At 41.9% G+C, this 12,515-nt stretch overlaps 1 protein-coding gene across 1 annotated transcript in view; it reads left to right on the forward strand.

Annotated features, from left to right (window-relative positions):
• Positions 1-12,515, forward strand: part of LOC127490050 (vomeronasal type-2 receptor 116-like) — a 46,141-nt gene that overhangs the window by 7,373 nt on the left and 26,253 nt on the right. The window lies entirely within an intron of this gene.

Genomic DNA, 12,515 nt, shown 5'->3' on the forward strand with positions numbered 1-12,515 from the left:
TTCTCTCTTTTGTTTCACTGACACTGTTTTTTAGACTTTCTAATGTGTTTGTCATTTGATCTATTGAGCTCTTCATTTCATTTTGTTTTCTCTTCACTATCACACTTTCCTGTTCTACTAGTTTCTGCATTTCATTTTGATTCTTCCTTAAGATTTCATTTTCACAAGAGAGATTTTCAATCCTGTCCAATAAGGATTTCTGTAGTTCAAGGATTTGCTTTTGTAAAAGTGCTAAATGTTCTTATCATGAATTTTTTGAAATCCGTATCTTGCATTTCTTCTATCTCATTATCTTCATAATCTTGGCTTGGTGTGTGTGTGTTTTTTTTTTTTATTTGCAGGCATCATAGTGTCATCCTTGATCTTGTTCCCTCGATTTTTGTGGTTGTTGGTTGGCATTGTTAATTCTTCTTCCCTCACTGTGAGTTTTTGTTTTTATTTATACTATGTCTGTGTTAAATGGACTGCCTGCTGTTGGAGGCGCCTTGGAGGCTTGAGATGGGTGTGGCCTGAGAGCTCTGCTTGGTTCTTCAGTGTTACAGGTGTGCAAAGGTGACACCCTTAGGTTATGTGTGGTAAATCTCTCTATATATATTTATTTATTTTATTTTATTTTTTTATTTAGGAGGTAAGTAATACCGCACGGCTGAGCAGAATTGATGGTATTTAGCTTCTGATTTCTGGCTTCTACCCAAAGAGTCTGTGCCAGTTCAGTTTCTGCTGCAGACTCCCACTGGGTTGCCTAGGCTACTGAATTGTAGCCTTAGCTCTCCCCTTTTGCTATTTATATCCTGCGTGGGGCCTGCTCTTTGTCTCTTGCTCACCTTTGTAAGGTTGGCAGAGAGAGAAAAACTTGTTTGTACCAGTACCCCCCCCTTTTTTTTCCTTCTCTCCTGTAGTCAGTCTGATGAACTTTCCCGCCTCAAAGCCCGCTTCGCTCTAGATTCTGTCCACCATTTCCCCGCCAATGTCTCTGGTTACTGAGCTCACTTCCCCTTCCTGCGCTGATGTGTGGACTCGGAGCCCTGGGTGTCTGTGCTCTCCCTGCTTGTGTCTGTGTGACATCCACCCATGCATTTGTTTTTGATAACTTCTAAATGTTATCATAAATTTTTTGACATCTGTATCTTTCATTTCTTCTATTTCATCATCTTCATAATCTTGTATTGGAATGTCATGTTCATTTGGGGGTGTCATAATGTCTTCTTTGTGCCTTTATTTTTTGACAGGCAGAGTTAGATAGTGAGAGAGAGACAGAGAGAAATGTCTTCCTTTCATATGTTCACCCTCCAAATGGCTGCTATGGCCAGCGTGCTGCACTGATCTGAAGCCAGCAGCCAGGTGCTTCCTGCTGGTCTCCCATGCGGGTGCAGGGCCCAAGCACTTGGACCATCCTCCACCATCCTCCACTGCCTTCCCTGGCTACAGCAGAGAGCGGGGCTGGAAGAGGAGCAACGAGGATAAGCTGGTGCCCCAACTGTGACTAGAACCAGAGTACTGGCGCTGCAGTAGAGTATTTTTTTTAACTTTTATTTAATGAATATAAATTTCCAAAGTACGACTTATGCATTACAATGACTTCCCCCCCAAACCGTCCCTCCCACCCACAACCCTCCCCTTTCCCACTCCCTCTCCCCTTCCATTCACATCAAGATTCATTTTCGATTATCTTAATATACAGAAGATCAGCTTAGTATACATTAAGTAAGGATTTCAACAGTTTGCTCCCACACAGAAACATAAAGTGAAAAATAATAGATGATTTTTTTTAAATGATGATGAAATCAGATCAGACCTATTGTCATATTTAATCACAGTGAGGGTCAAGTTGGGAATTGATAATTTCTTTTCTTTTCTTTTTTTTTTTTTTTTTACAGAAGATCAGTTTAGTATGCATTAAGTAAAGATTTCAACAGTTTGCACCCCCATAGAAACACAAAGTGAAATATACTGTTTGAATACTCGTTATAGCATTAAGCCTCAATGCACAGCACATTAAGGACAGAGATCCTACATGAGGAGTAAGTGCACCGTGACTCCTGTTGTTGACTTTACAAATTGACACTCCTGTTTATGGCATCAGTAATTTCCCTATGCACCAGTCATGAGTATCCAAGGCTATGGAAGCCCCTTGAGTTCTCCGACTCTTATCTTGTTTAGACAAGGTCATAGTCAAAGTGGAGGTTCTCTCGTCCCTTCAGAGAAAGGTACCTCCTTCTTTGAAGACCTGTTCTTTCCACTGGGATCTCACTCACAGAGAACTTTTTTTTAACTTTTATTTAATGAATATAAATTTCCAAAGTACGATTTATGGATTACAATGGCTTCCCCCACATACTGTCCCTCCCACCCACAACCCTCCCCTTTCCCACTCCCTCTCCCCTTCCATTCACATCAAGATTCATTTTTGATTATCTTAATATACAGAAGATCAGCTTAGTATACATTAAGTAAGGATTTCAACAGTTTGCTCCCACACAGAAACATAAAGTGAAAAATAATAGATGATTTTTTTTAAATGATGATGAAATCAGATCAGACCTATTGTCATGTTTAATCCCAGTGAGAGTCAAGTTGGGAGTTGATAATTTCTTTTTTTTTTTTTTTACAGAGGATCAGTTTAGTATACATTAAGTAAATCTTTCAACAGTTTGCACCCCCATAGAAACACAAAGTGAAATATATTGTTTGAGTACTCGTTATAGCATTAAATCTCAATACACAGCACATTAGGGACAGAGATCCTACATGAGGAGTAAGTGCACAGTGACTCCTGTTGTTGACTTTACCAATTGACACTCCTGTCTATGGCATCAGTATTCTCCCTATGCACCAGTCATGAGTTTCCAAGGCTATGGAAGCCCTCTGAGTTCTCCGATTCTTATCTTGTTTAGACAAGGTCATAGTCAAAGTGGAGGTTCTCTCCTCCCTTCAGAGAAAGGTACCTCCTTCTTTGAAGACCTGTTCTTTCCACTGGGATCTCACTCACAGAGATCTTTTGCCAGAGTGTCTTGGCTTTCCATGCCTGAAATACTCTCATGGGCTTTTCAGCCAGATCCGAATGCCTTTAGGGCTAATTCTGAGGCCAGAGTGCTATTTAGGACATCTGCCCTTCTATGAGTCTGCTGAGTATCTCACTTCCCATGTTGGATCACTCTCCCCTTTATTTATTCTATCGGCTAGTGTTAGCAGGTACTAGACTTGTTTATGTGCTCCCTTTGACTCTTAGTCCTTTCATTATGATCAATTGTGAACTGAAATTGATCACTTGGAATAGTGAGATGGCATTGGTACATGCCACCTTGATGCGATTGAATTGGAATCCCCTGGTATGTTTCTAACTCTACCATTTGGGGCAAGTCAGCTTGAGCATGTCCCAAATTATACATCTCTTCCCTCTCTTATTCCCACTCTTATGTTTAACAGGCATCACATTTCAGTTAATTTTCAACACTTAAGAATAACTGTGTGATAATTACAGAATTAAACCAGTCATATTAAGTAGAACAGACAAAAAAATACTAAGAGGGATAATGTATTAAGTTGTTCATTAACAGTCAGGGCTATGCTGATCAAGTCACCATTTCTCATAGTGTCCATTTCACTTCAGGAGGTTTCCTTTTTGGTGTTCAGTCAGTTGTCACCGATGAGGGAGAACATATGGTATTTGTCCCTTTGGGACTGGCTTACTTCACTCAGCATGATGTGTTCCAGATTCCTCCATTTTGTTGCAAATGACTGGATTTCGTTGTTTCTTACTGCGGTATAGTATTCTAAAGAGTACATATCCCATAATTTCTTTATCCAGTCTACCGTTGATGGGCATGCAGGTTGGTTCCAGGTCTTGGCTATTGTGAATTGTGCTGCAATAAACATTAGGGTGCAGACCGCTTTTTTGTTTGCCAATTTTAACTCCTTTGGGTAAATTCCAAGGAGTGAGATGACTGGGTCGAACGGTAGGGTTATCTTCAGGTTTCTGAGGAATCTCCAGACTGACTTCCATAGTGGCTTGACCAGTTTGCATTCCCACCAACAGTGGGTTAATGTCCCTTTTCCCCCAGATCCTCGCCAGCATCTGTTGTTGGTAGATTTCTGTATGTGAGCCATTCTAACTGGGGTGAGGTGAAACCTCATTGTGCTTTTGATTTGCATTTCCCTGATTGCTAGTGATCTTGAACATTTTTTCATGTGCCTTTGGCCATTTGGATTTCCTCTTTTGAAAAATGTTTTTATAAAGAGAACAAATGTTATATATACACATTTTAAAAAAGATTATTTATTTGAAAAGAGGAGTTTCAGAGAGGCAGAGGCAGAGAGAGAGAGAGATCCATCTGCTGGTTAACTCCCCAGATGGTCGCAATCGCTGGAGGTGAGCTGATATGAAGGGAAGAGCCAGGAGCTTCTTCCAAGTCTTCCATGTGGGACAAGAGTGCTGGATTTGAAATGGAGCAGTTGAGACTCAAACTGGCACCCATTTGGGATGCCAGCACTGCAGGCAATGGCTATACCCACTATGCCACAATGCTGACCCCCACATATGTGGTTTTAAGAGATAATGGGGGCCCGGTGCTGTGGCCATTGGATTACTTGGGGAATGAACCAGCAGAATGGAAGAACTCTCTGTTTCTCTGACTGTACCTCTTTCTGTAATTCTTTCAAATCGATAAAAATAATTCTTTAAAAAAAGAGCTTAATGATGCTTCCCACTCTACCCTCCCTCCCAGCCTCCTTCTCCTTGAAAGGCAGAGTGATACAGAGTGATGGATAGACAGGGAGAATCAGAGATCTTTTATCTGCTGGATCACTCCCCAAATGGCAGCAGTGGCTGAGGATGGGTTAGGCTAAAGGCTGATATCTGGAACTCTGGTCCTCCCACATGGTGGCATGGGCCCAAGTACTTGGGTCATCTTCTACCGCCTTCCCAGGTAAATTAGTAAGAAGGTGAATGATATAAGAGCAGCTGTGACACAAACCATTGCTCCGATATGGGATGCTGTTATGTCAGATGGTGGCTTAAGTGGCTGTACCACAATTCCAGGTCCAATAAGGAATGGTTCAACAAATGTTGAAAGTATGAATGGATTGAAACAGCTAACAAAAATAGGGCCTAATTCTAAGGGAAGAAAAAAATGAATTTGTAATGAGAAAATAGAACATTAAATCTTTGAGAAATAACATGTGATAATTATTTTTAAATCCATGAACTCATATTTTTGGTTAAGGTATTTAGAAAAAGTTGAGGATGTTTAAGTATTAAAGCTGAAATGATAAAGAATTGTTTATTACTGAGATAAACATGTAAGAATACTGAATGAACAGCTCATATCTATGACAATAAATTAGATGTCATGAATCAAATGCTTATTTTTCCAGGAAAACATGATTGAACACAACTACTTTCCTCAGATTTGATATATTAGAGAAGAAATTGTGCCAACTTTCCACACTAAATTCCTCAGGTAGCTGAAGAGGCTTAACTTTTGTTTGACTAGCTGAATCAACCTTAACTTTGATCATTCAACTAGACTATGAATATTTAAGTGAACATTTGTTTCTGCTTAGGATAAAAATGAGAGTCCATGGTGGAAGCATCAAGATTTTCTAAGTATTCATGGAGGTTAATGCGTATACTCCTAATTCGTGCCCCTGGAGGATATCTTGCTATCTCATCAATTCATTGATGTGTCATGCATTTATAGGACCTTAGAAAAGACAAATCAATCTGGTTAACAGCTGTATCACTCAGCATAATGTCACCTCACCCCACTCACCCTGCAAACCTCTCTCAGTGATTTGGACACTGTTACATAACAGTGAAAGAAGAGCTGTTCCAAGATCTTCTACTACCCTGGTAACCTCAGTCACCCCAGCTTCATGAGCAAGTGCAGGAGAACCACTGAATGACAGCCTGGGTCTGACCGTACTTCAGGATATTGTTAAGGAGCTAGCTCCCTAAATTACATGATCTGACTCCTCTCTCAAATGCTGCTCCTGTCTTTAGGTAGTTGCAGAAGAACTTCTGATAATTTCTGGTGTTTCATTTTGCCATCCACAGGATCAGTGAGGTTCCTCCACCTATCCCCCAGTCTGTCCTTGGGTTTCCAAATCTATAGTGCCTTGTCCAGTGGTCAGTTCCCCTTGTGGAATACTCTGTATTGGTGGTCTGGAAAGCATTGAGTTATCATCAACTACAGCTGCCAGGCACAAGACAAATCTGTTACCATAATAGGTGGAACCATAGTAGCATTTTCTGCTGAAATAGAAACCCATTTGGATCTCTTCAAAAGCCCACAGGTAAATGTGTTGTGAATTCTGGAGAAATCTTTGATTCTACCCCAAACCATTCCCTCATATCTGATGAGAGGGAAGTGTGGATGTAGACTACACAATATCCGTGGTTTGAAACATATCCGAAGGAATTTTCCTGGGTTGTGAGATTTTTGATAGTGGTCATGAGAAGGAAGATGTAATCAGCACTGGATGTGCAGAACCTCCCACAATATTCCTGTCTAGAGCCAGTGTGTACTTCCCCTAAACACTGAGAATGTTGGCTGCTGACTGTTCACATCTCTGTATGAAAGTAGTGTCCATAATAGAGGGACTATCCTGTAGCAGGAAATGTCTACCTGAGGAGTCATTCAGTGGCTATTGGCTCTCAGATGTGGGTACAGATATACCTGAATTATTTTTTAAGGATTTATTTGAAAATTGGAGTTACACAGAGAGGGAGAGGGAGAGAGGGAGAGGGAGAGGGAAAGAGGGAGAGGGAGAGGCAGAGTGAGAGAGGAAGAGGGAGAGGGAGAGGGAGAGGGAGAGGGAGAGGGAGAGGGAGAGGGAGAGGGAGAGGGAGAGGGAGAGGGAGAGGGAGAGGGAGAGGGAGAGGGAGAGGGAGAGGGAGAGGGAGGTTTTCCATCCACTGGTTCACTCTAAAACTGGCTGCAATGGTCAGAGCTGAGATGAACTGAAGCCAGGATCCAGAGCTTCCTCCAGGTTTCCCACACAGGTGCAGCGGCCCAAGCACTTGGGCCATCTTCTACTGCTTTCCTGGGTCAGAACAGAGAGCTGGATCAGAAGTGGAACAGCTGGGACTTGGAACTGGTGCCCATAAGGGATTCTGGCACTGCAGGTGGTGGCTTTAACTGCTATGCTATAGCACTGCCCCCCACCCACACCAATCAGTGTTTTAATATAATCAGTCTAATCAGGATAGGGTTAATCTTTCCACTTGCAAGCCTTCACAAGGACTGAATGCATATTTCAAGGACTGAGTGGCAATCTTGTGATGAGCTTGATGTCTGGCTTACCAGAGATCAAGTAGTGTTTTGTGATAGTTGTATAGGATATCCTGCTATGTCCTCCTCATGATAAAGTCAAGCCATCAAGTAAGTTTCCCAGAGCTGTGCTGACATCTGAGATACCCTGTGATCAGACAGCCAGCCAGCTTCCACACCTTTCTTAGCAGCCCAACTCCTTTGCAGCCTCCTTGAAGACCTCAGAACCTCCTTACTGTGCAGGATGGTCGTTCTTGAGACTCAGAAGTCTACTACCTCCTAATCTGTTGATAGGTTAAACTGTGCCTTTCTTTTACCCACAAACCTTGTCCTCATCATTTTGATATACCACCAGGAACAAGGACCTAGTTTTCAGTAATGCTACTACTTCAAATCCTCTGTTAAAAGACCAAGATTTCAGTAACGCCACTATTTTAAATCCTGTTAAAAGTTCTTGAAGGGAATCTAGAAAATGTGACATCTTTTCACACCTAATTAGTCCTATACCTTCCTGACCTAATGAACACTTGTCCCCTCTGACTTGTGTTGCATTGCACCATTATTCCATCAGTTACTTATCTTTCAGGTGTTTATTGAGTAAGCACTTTTTGTTCCACATCATGAGCAGGTGAGTGAGTCTTGTGGAATGGAGATCTGGTCTATTGATGAAGGCCATGGGGCTGCCACTGCATTTCTGACAGTGAAGAATAACAATCATCAAGGGCACAAGCATGATGAAGAAGCTATAGATAGGGGCCAGCACTGCAGTGCAGTGCGTAAATCTGCCAGTGGCATCCCATATGGGTGCTGGTTTGAGTCCTGGCTGCTCCACTTCCAATCCAGCTCTCTGCAGTAGAAGATGGCCCAAGAGCTTGGGCCCCTGAACTCACATTGGAGATCTGGTAGAAGCTCCTGGCTCCAGGCTTTGGATTGGCACAGCTTCAACTATTGTGGCCAGTTGGGGAGTGAACCAGCGGATGGAAGACTTCTCTCTCTGCCTCTGCTTTTCTCTCTGTGTAACTCTAACTTCCAAATAAAGAAATAAATCTTAAAGAAAGAAGCTAGATAGTAACTGAGGAAGGAAGTGAAATATCTGTAAACTGAAAACTGTAAAATCTTGAGATAAATTTTAGAACACAGAAATAAATAGAAAGAAATCCCATGTTCATGGCCTGGAAGGACTAACCGTGTTAAAATGTACATAATACTGAAAGCCATAAAGTGATGTAGTGCAATCCTGACAAAATTCTTATGTCATTTTTCACAGAAGTAGAAAAGAACCAAGGTTGCCAGGCTGGGAGTTTAGAGACCCAGGGAGATATTGGTCAAAGGAATCAGAATTTCAGTTAGACAAGACCAGTGAGTTCAAGTGCTGTCTTGCACGTCATCATAGGAAAACAGGGACACCATTTTGTCCACTTGCAAAGTGCTTAGTCAGTAGACTTTAAGTGCAGTCAACATATACAGATGAGAAGCATGTGAAGTAAAATACACAGCAAATACTTGAATGGAGCTAACTGCAATGTATATAGATATCAAATTGAATCATTTCCTTGGAAGCAAAATCAATGAAATTTAAAGTAATCCATTGAAAACATGCAAGGAAATACTGTTGAGGATGTTTTCTCTGAAAAGTGAGGGAAAATAAGTGTGATGAGGAAGTCAGTGTTTGGAGCAGAGCATAGTTCCTTTCATTTGTCACATGGAAACCATGTAATGCTGACGGGGCTTCCAGAATTTTGAATGGGGAGAGCATCAGTGAAGTGGGAAACTGGATTAATAGTGTGCAGAGGTACATGTGGGAGTGAACTTGTACCCTTTTCTGGATATGCCTACACATTTACAATCACAAAGCCCATTTTTTCCCAGCAGAGTTCTGTAGACTTGAGAGTGATATTAGTTAGATACAGCACTGAAGAGACTGGGTGGGGAGCACAGAGTCATCAGTGATGAATATCAGCCCTTGACTTCTATCCTGCAGATACGTGGAATGATGCAACTGGATGTTTTGTTGATCCCAGCACCAACTCTTTCAGAACAAGCCAAACACACCAAGAAGGGCACTGGACTAACAGCCATTTGTGCGCTGTCCAATCATTCAGTGGTCCCCAGTGCCTTGTTGGGCCATGATGAAATCACACAAGGAGGAGAGGAATGAGAGTCCAAAACATGTTTTTCAAATGTGTTTTCCCCCAGAATGGAGGGTGACAGGTGCAGGGCCCCAGGGCAGGGTGATCCCTTGAGTTTCTGTATGGGACACAGTGAAGCAATGAAAAGGCCGAGCTCCAAGTGCTGTGCTGATCACAGGGACACTAAGGGCAATGTCTCACTGCATGTCTCACTTCCTTAGAAATGACTCCCTGTAGTTGCTAGATGTGCCCCTTTCTGACTCACTAGATTGGCACACAGCAATACTGGGAATCAGCTGCGCCCTGCACAGAGAGCAATTCTCTACAGGTTTTTGAGCCAGCCACCACCTGCCAGCTCCTTGTTCCCTTCTCTCAACTGACATTTTGGGCTTCATCTCTGCATTGTGAAAACCCTGGCAAGATGTTGTCTATGAGCCTTCTGTGCCTACTCCTGCACACTATACACACTTCACAGGGCATGAGTTACAGCCAATGCCATCATTACTTTAAGCCAAGTATCAACCAAGATGGAGACCTGATCCTGGGTGGATTTTTCCCTCTCTACTACCCAGAACCAGAAACTGAAAAGCTCCAGATGTCTTTTATACATGGTCCCCAGCGTAGAACTGTTGTGTCTTGGTAAGTTCGAGATTGTATGCATATATTAAGTGTGGTTATGATTGAATGTGAGTGTATGTCACTATGTCTGTCTTTAATCCTTTCTGAGAATTCTAGAAGGTATGCAGAAAGTGGCAGAAATGCCAATAAAGAAGGGCACAGGATCCCTCCTTTCTTGTTCCTTCCATGTCTTCCTGTTCATTTTTCTATTTGCTTCTTAGTTCTTTAAGGACAGAGCAGTGACATTAATATCTCTGTGCCCAATCCATTGTCTTGGATATCTCAGAAGCAGCCCTGGGCATCTTGGAATGAGTCATAATGTGGGGACTCCAGATCCCATCCTACCTGCTTGCATGGAGTGAGCACAGGTGTCCTGAGACACTGAGACCCTGGTCTGGGGTCAGCGTTAGGATTAAGGGGTCACTCTGAGTGTCAGTACTGACAAGAGCATAGTCAAAATGCACCCGAGAGTGAGTCCATGTGTGTCTGAGATGTGCCACCATAACAGACGGTGTCTAACCACATGTCAGTAACTGAGCCCCAACAGACTGCAGGCATCAAGTCCCTGAAAGTCATAAGGAGAAAGGGGTTTATCTTCTCCAATTCTGTCACTTGGATCCTGAAGGTTCTTCTCCAGGAACCACACAGAAACTGCATTAATTCTGGGCTTGACGCACCTGAGCAGCATGTGTTTTAGTAACTGTTAACATTAATGTGTGGTGAGGATTAGAAACAAGACATCCTGTCTCTACACCCTTGGTGGTGGTGACAGTGGGGTGTGCTTCTGACTCACTGCAGAGAACCATATGCTCATGTGTTCAGAAGAGGGTGAGGTGGAGAGATGTTGGTTTAAATGGTGTGTGTTGGTGCTTGTCAGTGCCTTTTGGAATTTAATGCTTATCAGTTCAGCAGGTTGCCAAGCACTGGGGGCAACTGATAATGTGGCTGGTGACCTTTGAGGCACAGTGTTACTGTGTGCTCTCTCCTAGTCTGTGTTTTCACAGTGTTCTGTCCCTTCTCAATGTTTCATTGATTTTGTCTGTTCTTAATTTGTATATTCTTAGCCAAGATGCCTAATGGGACATTTATGGTAAACATTTTAAGCATGTGAATCTTCTGGTTGTGCGGCAGCTACGGATTGTACTCTGTCTGATATAGGGAGATTGGATGTGATTATCTGAAGGTGAGTTAATCTCTCATCTCAGGGATGCTGTGTGGGAGACAGGGAGGACCTGCCTTGTGGTAATCTTAGGATGAAAGCTTTAGATCATGCCATGAAGAGGAGGCCAGGCTTTTCTCTCTGCCTTCTCTTCCCCAGGTAGAAAAGTGTCTGGCCACTCTTTTTTGTGCAGACCTGGCAGCCCTCTTGTGCTTGTCACAGTCTAAAATTGCATATGCTTCAATCCCCTTGATGGGCTCAGATGATTGATTCTTTCTGGAGTTTGACTTCAAGCTCCAGCTTCAATACAGGGAAATAACTTCCCTACAGCTGATGGAAGATATGTTGTTATTTGCCTGACTGACAGGAATTATTTTATGTGCATATCCCACACTTGTTTACCCAGTATTTGGCCTTTGACTGGGCATTCATTTTGTGTGACTGTAACACTCTGATGATAATTATTATTTAATAAACTGTATATTTTTCTGAGATGATAGGATGCATCATTGAATAATGAGATAAAGTTTTTTTATCAAGATTCTTTAAAATAGTTACCAAATCATTGCTGATAAAACTGCAGATGTTCATCACCCGCTTACAAATCCCCATACTCCTTTTCAGTGTCTCCACATCCTTCATTCTTTCTCTCCTGCATACCACTCATTTGTCTTGTGTCTGTAAGGATCAGCCTGTTATGGACACTTCATGTGAATTGATTCATATCCTTTGTGGTCTTTTGTGATGACATCTTGCAGTGCACCATGTTTTCCTGTTTTATCCATGCTGTGGCTTGCAGCAATATTTAGTATACTTTTCTCAAAATATATTAATATCTAAGTCTGCCTTTGTGTCAGCCACTCCTGTTTACTCAAAATTATATCTCTGCTAAAAAAAACTGACAACATTGTCTTCAGGGACAAAGAATTAAGCTAGCCAACTTTAAGCTGATAGCAAGTGCTATAAATATCCTGGGGTGAATGCGTTATGCCCTTCGAAAAGAAATATTATACTACGAAGGCCAAATGTATAAAAGAAAAAAGTTTATTCAATGGTTTTAATTTATCATTCAAATAAATAGAGCTAAGCTATGGACACATGCCAGGAACACAATTTATTTCCCGGGTCAACTTCATTGTTAACAAGTAAGTAAGTCCTCTGTATGATCTGAAAACCTCCTGGGATTATATGTATATAGAAGGGTGATTTTTACCTATCAGATACAATTAAATTTCAAACTCCACAAATAAGAGTAACATGTACAACACTGTGTGACATAATAGAGAAATACCTTTCAACTATAAGCAAAGCACTGCCAATTACAAACTGTATGAATAT

The sequence above is a fragment of the Oryctolagus cuniculus genome (genome assembly GCF_964237555.1).
Source record: "Oryctolagus cuniculus chromosome 16 unlocalized genomic scaffold, mOryCun1.1 SUPER_16_unloc_1, whole genome shotgun sequence".
Lineage (NCBI taxonomy): Eukaryota > Metazoa > Chordata > Mammalia > Lagomorpha > Leporidae > Oryctolagus > Oryctolagus cuniculus.